Source organism: Pinus tabuliformis, chromosome 3_2, assembly GCF_031772625.1.
Source record: "Pinus tabuliformis cultivar Carrire ecotype Pingquan chromosome 3_2, CPIR1, whole genome shotgun sequence".
Taxonomy (NCBI): Eukaryota; Viridiplantae; Streptophyta; class Pinopsida; order Pinales; family Pinaceae; genus Pinus; species Pinus tabuliformis.
The window spans coordinates 45,201,063-45,209,656 of NC_142302.1; positions in this window are offsets into that span (position 1 = coordinate 45,201,063).

An 8,594-nucleotide genomic window follows, 5' to 3' on the forward strand; every position below is an offset into this window, starting at 1 on the left:
GTTCGTCGGCATACCATCTGTCCCAACTAGCTCTCAATCGCTAGACAGGGCCCACTCAGGGGCTATTTCGATAGTATGGTCCGTTCCTGTTTGTTCATCCGGAATAGTATCCGGGAACTCTTATGTTGAGTCTCAGAAAATTGATCCTTCAGGGTGTCAATTTGGGCAGTCCGGTCCTCAAGGGCAAACAATTCCTTTAAGTACCAGATTACCGCCATATGGGGGGCAGTATACCCTTTCATTGTCTCCTCCGGGAGGACAACCATACGGGAGTTCACAACAAAATTCAGGTTATGCTGGAATTACATCTAGCGGTTGGGTACCGATACTACCTCAACAACCAAGAGTTGTATATTCGATGCAACAATGCTTACCTATGTCAAATATACCGACTATGCCAGCTATTTTGATGGTGTCGCAAGTACAAGCGTTGCCTATTGTATGCCAAGCTCAGGTTTCTCAGGTGGTAATGCAACAGCCTCTTGTCCCTACGACTCAACCACAATCACCAACTAGTGGAGTAACACAGGCCCAAACGAGTACAATTACCCCTCATCTTGGTCAAACAGTCAGTATTGGACAACAGCACATGGCTTCACAACCATGGCTGGTGCAATACCAACAACCACAATTCCAACAAGTATACCAAGGATCTGAGCAACAAATCTTTGCAAATAGTGGGCAGCCGTATATTCAAAATGGTCAAAATCAACCGTTCTACAATGGTTATGCCCATCAACCTTACCAAAGTTACCAGCATCAAATGCATTATGCTGGTATGCAAAGACCAACTACTCAGGAAATTCCGTCATATCCTGGGTATGCTTCGCCAAACCTGAATCAATAGTTACCCTTCGTGGCAACTTTGGAGTTACTGGATCTAAATAGGTTAACAAACGATCCAATTGCTTACGCCCCTTGGTGGCCAGCGATTCCACATAAACTTCCATCAGATATTCCTAAATTTAATGGAAATCTGGGTGAAGACCCGTCGAATCATGTGATGACATTTCATATGTGGTGTTCATCAAACACCCTAAACGATGATTCGATTAGGCTTTGCCTTTTTCAGAGGACGTTAACTGGTCCGACAGAAAAATGGTATATCGAGTTACCCAGAGCTTCGTTTGACAACTTCAATACACTAGCCACAACCTTTTTAACCCATTTTCAGTTACCGATAAGGTATGAAACGGGAACAGAACTTCTTACCAATTTCAAGCAAACAACGGCCACTCACATATCCGATCATATTCATGAGTGGCGACGTCATTGTAGAATGGTAAAAACGTATGTTCCTGATCAGCTTTTAGCTGAATGGTTTATTAAGTCTTTATTACCTTCCATTACAGAAGATGTGGCAAAAGGAGGAGTCGTCACTGAAGAGCAAGTTATTGCTCGTGCGCAATATTTAGACTTGATTTATACTCAGTCTGGCACGCTCTACGATAAAATCCCTGACGCTCCCAGACTGGAATTTTCCGTCCCCCCTCCTCCTAAATCGAACAATGACTCTCATGCCGGCGATGGCGTGATTGGTACGACAAACACGAAATCGACAAAGGCTACATCTAAAAAGGCCCGTAAGATTTCCAGTCAAAATGAAAAAGAAGAACTTCTCACCTCGGAAGTAAATGCCATCTCGACAGATAAAGGCAAAGAAACCAAGCAACCGGGAGGCAAGAAGAAAAACAAAGGGAAGAAGAAGAAACAGGAGGAATCATCACCTGAAAAATCTTTTGCAAACCCTCCTGGAGATAGGAAACCAAAAAATCCATGTATAATATGTGATGAGGATCATTGGACAAGAGATTGTCCACATAAGGCTGAGCTTAAAAGATTCATCAAGAATTCAAAAACCTCGGCCGTATTGACTGATCCGTTTCCAAATCCAGGAACAAATCTGGTTGCTAGTGAAAATGCTTCCCTGTCCCAAGTACTGATGTTGTCGGTTTCGAAACAGCAAAATGATGCTTTGATATCGACAAGGAACAAAGATTATGGGAATCCACAGCTGTCGAACAACAAGGATAAAGATCAACCTAGTAGTTCAACAACAACTTCAACAGAAGTTGCGCCGCCCATCATTCCTGAGCTAACAATAAAACTGCCAAAGGGAGTAGTACACAAGTCGACATTTAATCCTCGTGCCAGAGCAGCACAGCATTATAATATAGTGGAAGATCTGGCCCAATCGCCATCCGCTATGTCGACACTTGAGGTACTGCAAAATTGCCCATCCCAAAAGCAGGCTTTATTATCAGCTATCGGTGGGATAGACCCAAAGGATTCTAATCTTGTGTCCTTTAATCATAAAGGATACGATCCTCAGTTACCAGCTCAACTAGCTTTCCTCATTCAAGTGAAAGCCCTCAACAAAACTGTTCATCAAACAATTATTGATGAGGGGGCATCTACATGTATTATGTCGATGAGTTGCTGGAAAACTTTAGGATCTCCAACCTTGTCGCGATCTTCGACAACATTAAAAGCATTTGACGGACGAACGTATACCCCATACGGTATTCTAAGTAACTTGCAAGTTGAACTAGGAGGGAAAACAGTAGAAATAGATGTCGAAGTAATCGACGGAAACCTCGATTACAACATCCTACTGGGAAGACCATGGATATATGCTATGGCTGCAGTTGTGTCAACCTACTTTAGGAATATTGCATTCCCTTTTCAAGGAGGAATTACGATTGTCGACCAACAAACATTTCTCCCAAATAGTTCCCAAGTTACAGGAAGCATTCCGATGATCCATGGAAGCCCCCATACGCTTCAAAATATCGGAGTAGGCCTACTAAAAGACCCTATATTAATGGGGACTTTTGCCCTTCCGCCTCCAATCAATCTGGCGGAAGTAGCATCGGTAGGAACCTGCAATATGGTATCTTCGATTCAAAAGATCTCAGAAAACGATATAAGCATGGATCATATGCAGGTATTGCCTCCAAGCCCAATAGAAATATTGTAGCAATCAATGTTTTTGGCATGGGGGGCAGACCTGAATCAATGCTCATCAAGCGTTTGGATAGATAGGTCTAAGGAATATGGCACCCCTTCAGATCCTTGGTCGCAAGTGCATTACACCGACGATGGAATTGTTAAATCAATGGTAATTGAAGGGGCGCCATGGGAATATTACCACCATCGTGGGAAGATTACCACCATCGTTCCCATCTTCGGGATTGTAAAGAAGATACTCCTGATGACCTTCATCATCCTTCAGTTTTTGATTTCCTATCAAATACTGTAAACACGGTGGATTCCGAGCGAAAGTTGTCCAACATTGAAGAGACTATCGCCATAAATATCTCAACCAAAACAGATGTTGTAGAGAATATTTATGTTGGCAAATGTTGTTCTCCTTCAGAACTGGAAATATATAACGCCCTTTTTCGCAAATTCAAAGATGTCTTTGCTTGGTCATATGATGAAATGCCAGGTATTGACTCGAGTATAGTTGAACACGAAATCAAGATGTATCCAGATGTCAAACTAGTACGACAACAGCTACGGCAGGTGCACCCCAAGAAAGTCGCTGCCATCAAGACAGAAGTTGAAAAGCTTCTCCATGCTGGTTTCATTTACCCGGTTCCTCTAACCGATTGGGTATCGAACATTGTTCCTGTTATGAAAAAACAAGGAACGATTAGAGTGTGCGTCGATTGTAGGGTTTGTAAATCAAGCTTGTCCAAAAGAAAACTACCCTACACCCTTTATTGACCAGATAATTGATGAATGCGCCGGATGCGAAATCTTTTCATTCATGGATGGATTCTTCGGGTATAATCAAATAAATATCCGCCCACAGGACCAGTCAAAGACTGCATTTATTTGTCCGTGGGGCACATTCGCATATCGCAAATTACCCTTTGGTTTAAAGAACGCAGGGGCAACGTTTCAGAGGGCAATGAATTATGCCTTCCATGACATCAAAAAAATCGTTCAACCATATCTCGACGACCTTCCAGCTCATTCGCGAAAGTGGACCGATCATCCGCAGCATTTGAGAGCAATATTTCTACATTGCCGACACTACAAGATACGACTCAATCCACACAAATGTGTGTTCTGTGTCAGTTCTGGTCGTTTACTTGGCTTTGTAGTCTCAAAGGACGGGATTCATCTCGACCCATGTAAGGTTCAGGCAATCATAAATTTGCCTCCACCTTCAAATTTGCTTCAGATTCAGAAACTCCAAGGGAAAGCAAACTTTCTGAGGAGGTTCATTCTGAATTACGCCGAACTTGCTAAAGGTTATACACGTCTATTAAAAAAGGAAGTGCCCTTCGTCTGGGATCAAGTCGCGCAAGCCTCCTTTGATGCGTTAAAAGAATCCCTAATGAAAGCATCATTAATGTACGCTCCTGATTATCAAAAAGACTTTAACCTGTATCTGGCTGCAGCGGATACAACCATCGCAATGGTTTTAGTTCAAGAAGACAACGGAATTGAACATCCTATATATTATTTAAGTAGGAACTTAAATGATATAGAAAGCAAATACTCCTATGTTGAAAATCTAGCGCTCGCAGCTGTTCAAGCGATACAGAGATTTTGACACTATGTCCTCTTTCGAAAAACTACCATTTTGTCAGATTGCAACCCCATGACTTATATATTGTCACGACAGTTGCTGGGGGGCAAATATTCAAAATGGATAGCAATTCTACAAGAGTTTGATCTGGAATTTGTAAAATCCAAATCAAAGAAAGCCCTGGTTTTCGCAGAATTACTATGTGATCTCCCATCGTCATCCAACGATGAAACATCAGATGAAACAATTGTGGATGAATCTTTGTTTCTGATATCTTCAAGCAATCCGTGGTATGGAGATATAATCATCTATCTCCAAACCCAAAAATATAGGCCTAATACCTCCTGCTCCGAACAAAAACGTATTCGATACCAATCAAAAGACTACATGATCGTCGGTTATACACTTTATCATCGTGGCATCAATACAGTTCTGAGGAGGTGCCTCACCCATGAGGAAGCCAAAAAAGTCCTGAATGATTGCCATTCAGGCGCGTGTGGGGGACATCAATCTGGTTATGCTACGGCGCAAAAAATTTTACGAGCAGGATACTTCTGGCCAACAATGTTCAAAGATTGCATAACCGCAGTCAGAAGTTGCCATGCCTGTCAAATTTTTGATAGCAAAACCAGAAGACCACCCACACCTCTACAGCCAATAGTTGCTGTTGGGCCATTCGCCAAATGGGGCATTGATTTCATGACATGTAACCCCACCTCGACCGGGGGGCATGGGTATATCATAATCGCAGTGGACTATTTTACCAAATGGGCCGAGGCGATGCCTACATTAGATAACACTGGTGAAACAGCTGCCCTTTTCTTTTTCAATCATGTAGTCGCCAGATTCGGCGTTCCACAGGCTATAGTCACAGATCATAGATCGCATTTTTGCAATCACATGATGGCTGAATTAGCTGCCAAACTAGGGTTGTCTCACGACAGCTCTACTCCATACTACCCGCAGGCCAACGGACAAGTTGTAGCAATCAACAAAGTCCTGAAGTGCATGCTGCAAAGGATGATTGGAGTCCATAAAAGGAGTTGGCACCTGATCCTGTACTCGGCCTTGTGGGCATACCGAACATCGGTAAGGAATGCAACCGGGTTTACACCCTTCCAACTGGTGTATGGCCTAGAAGCAATCTTACCAATTCAGTGTGAAATCTCATCCCTCAAACTCGCAATCGACCTTCTCCCCGGAACTTCAGAAGAGGAGGCTCATTTCTTGGAACTAATCCAATTGGATGAAACCTGTCGTGATGCCGCTTTGGCTAACGAAGCCCATAAGAAACAAGTCAAGGCGCAGTTCGACAAGAATGTCAAACCCCGTGTCTTCTCAGGAGGTGACCTGGTCTTACTTTACAACCAAGAATCCGATAAATTGGGAGCAGGTAAATTCAAGTCTTTATGGATGGGCCCCTATATTGTTAAACGTGTATTAACAAAAGGAGCCTACGAGTTAATGGATTACGACAGAATTCCACTGGCATAACCCCGTAACGGGTTGTACCTTAAGCGTTACTATGCATGATTCAGTGTGGTAACCTATATGCTTTTGTTACATTTTTGTTTTTGCTAAGGGTAATCGTTTTGGTCAAGTAAATCCACTTTTTACATTTGTCGCAAATGTCGAACCTATTGGAATCTTTTGTTGGATATGCCGGCGGAGCAAGTCGTAGTTTGCAGAACCTATCTTCTGCGGCCTGGGCCATTTTTGATCCAAGCGGCGAGTTAGTAAGTTTCAGAGGGGTATGTATTGGTCGATCAACAAATAACATCGTTGAATATAGCGCGTTGATAGAACTTCTCTCTGATGCCATCACACATGGCATACACCGACTTGTCGTCAGGCTAGACTCACAGCTCGTCATACTACAACTCACTGGTATCTACTCCGTCTGAAATCCAGCTATCTATCGCATGTTCCTAAGGGTCAAGATTTTGGAAAGGCAATTTGATTTTATTCAATATCAGCATATTTCCAGAAGCTTAAACACATTAACTGACTCATTGGCAAATTATGTGTTAGATAGACATTTGCAACATTTATAAAAAGAAGCATTTCATCAATATTTGCATTCAGATCATGTAACTTAACCAAAATAAAACTCTGAAAATAAAAAATATATATATAACTGTTTATGGTTTACACATAATGTTCTGTAACCAAGACAAAATTGGTCAAATGACCCAAAACTCAAAACGTTAGGGGGCACCCTAGTCTAATGATGCTGGTGATAACAAGTCACCGCCTATGCAATCATGCGTAAAAGCCTAGTCCATCGACTTGGCACGCCAGTAGTATGTCGCTGCAACCTCAGAGGCAGCTCGTCAGTCCTCACATCTGGAATACCAAGAGTGAGGCCCTCGACCTGATCCTGTAATGTTGAAAGAGTCTCGGCCACATCAAGGTCGCAAAGGATAGCCCTTCCCACAGCCTCTCCTACTGGAGCGGTAGCTAGCACTCTCAGGCGTACTACTGGCCGAACGGGACCAACATCTACATGAGCACATGAGTTCTGATTAGTCTTGACAGAATAAAGCACAAGGCCATTATAAATAGAAACGATAAACAGAAATATGGTCAAAGAATTTACCAATGGCACCCCACTGCTCGCCAGCTGGCAGTACCAAATCCGGGTCACCCCGGAAGTCCATACCAGCATATGGATACTCAGAAAAAACCATCTCCTGACGATCAAACCACCCGAAGAAGGTATCGGAAAAGGAAACCTGAGACTGACCAGCATGTCTAAACATATGGTCAACCCATCTCTGCATCCGTGGTTCAGTCAGTGGAGGTAAACCAAGTGAAATATACTGCGGCTGCATCAGCGAGATCTTTTCCAACGCAAAGGCCGTCAAAATAGAACCATATACAAAGTTCTTCAATCTTCCGGTTTTCACCTTGGTCAACTGTTCTTTCATCACAAAGAGTATTGCATCACACCAGTTGAACACCTTCGGTTCGAGGCATTCTAAAGCATACTGCATATAAGACCGGTTGGCCACGTGAAGAGCTACACCACCAGCCATCCTACCAAAGGTGAACAGAATGGTCCTCAAGGACCTGTCAGTGACATCTCAGATGATGATCTTGCCATCTTTACTCGGCTGAGATCCCTCTCTGCAATACCTGCGAATGTAATCTCTCACAGATTCACCCCCACGGGCCGAACCTGATAAGGAGATAGGGGCACCCCGCCTCGATAAGCCAGTGAAAAAATAGATTTCCACGACAATCAAGGGGATGGATTTGCCCCTAATCTGGAACACCTAGCTGGTAGGGTTCCAGGCATCGAGCAAATACTGCAACAAGTTGATTTGTTGCCTCATGCTAGAGATGCAGAAAAACTTGAACAGGCCACAGTTCCGCAGTGCATTTACCGTAACCGGATCATGTAAAGCAAGCATGTCCTCTTCTTCATGCTCACGTTCTCGCCATGTAATAGGCATTTTGCTCCAATAAATCTCTGAAAACAAACAAGAGAAGAGTTAGATCCTAATTTGGTGAGAAACAGGCAAAAATTTCCATTGAAAACTGTGCACAAATTTCCCTCCTTGCGCCCATCGCACCCCCAACAGTGTTCTGGGTGCATTGCATGCCAACTGTCCAGTGGGTAGGCCAACATGCAACGCACCTTTCGATATAGAAAGGGTGCGATGGAGCCAAAGCGAGTTTTTCAAACCCCAGAGGCTTAGAAAAACCAGAAATCAGGCTCAGAATGCAAAATGGAAAGGATGAAATGAAAGAGCTCAGGTTTAGCTCCTACCTGGTCCAGGCAGCACCAAAAATTGTCCACATAATCTCCCAGAATCAGCTGGTGAAAATCAAGGGGGAAAGCACCTCCAAGGCTCCAACAGACCAAAGTTCAAATGAAATGGTAAAATGAGGGGTAAAAGCACTTTTAAATTACTTTTTACGTAATTCAAGTAAAATATTAGTGTCTTAACTCATTTTCCAAATGTGTATTGTTCATTTCTAACTAGTTTGATGAAGCAATTGAGCATGCAGCGCAACCTTTGAAGGAACAAAGTCATTAATG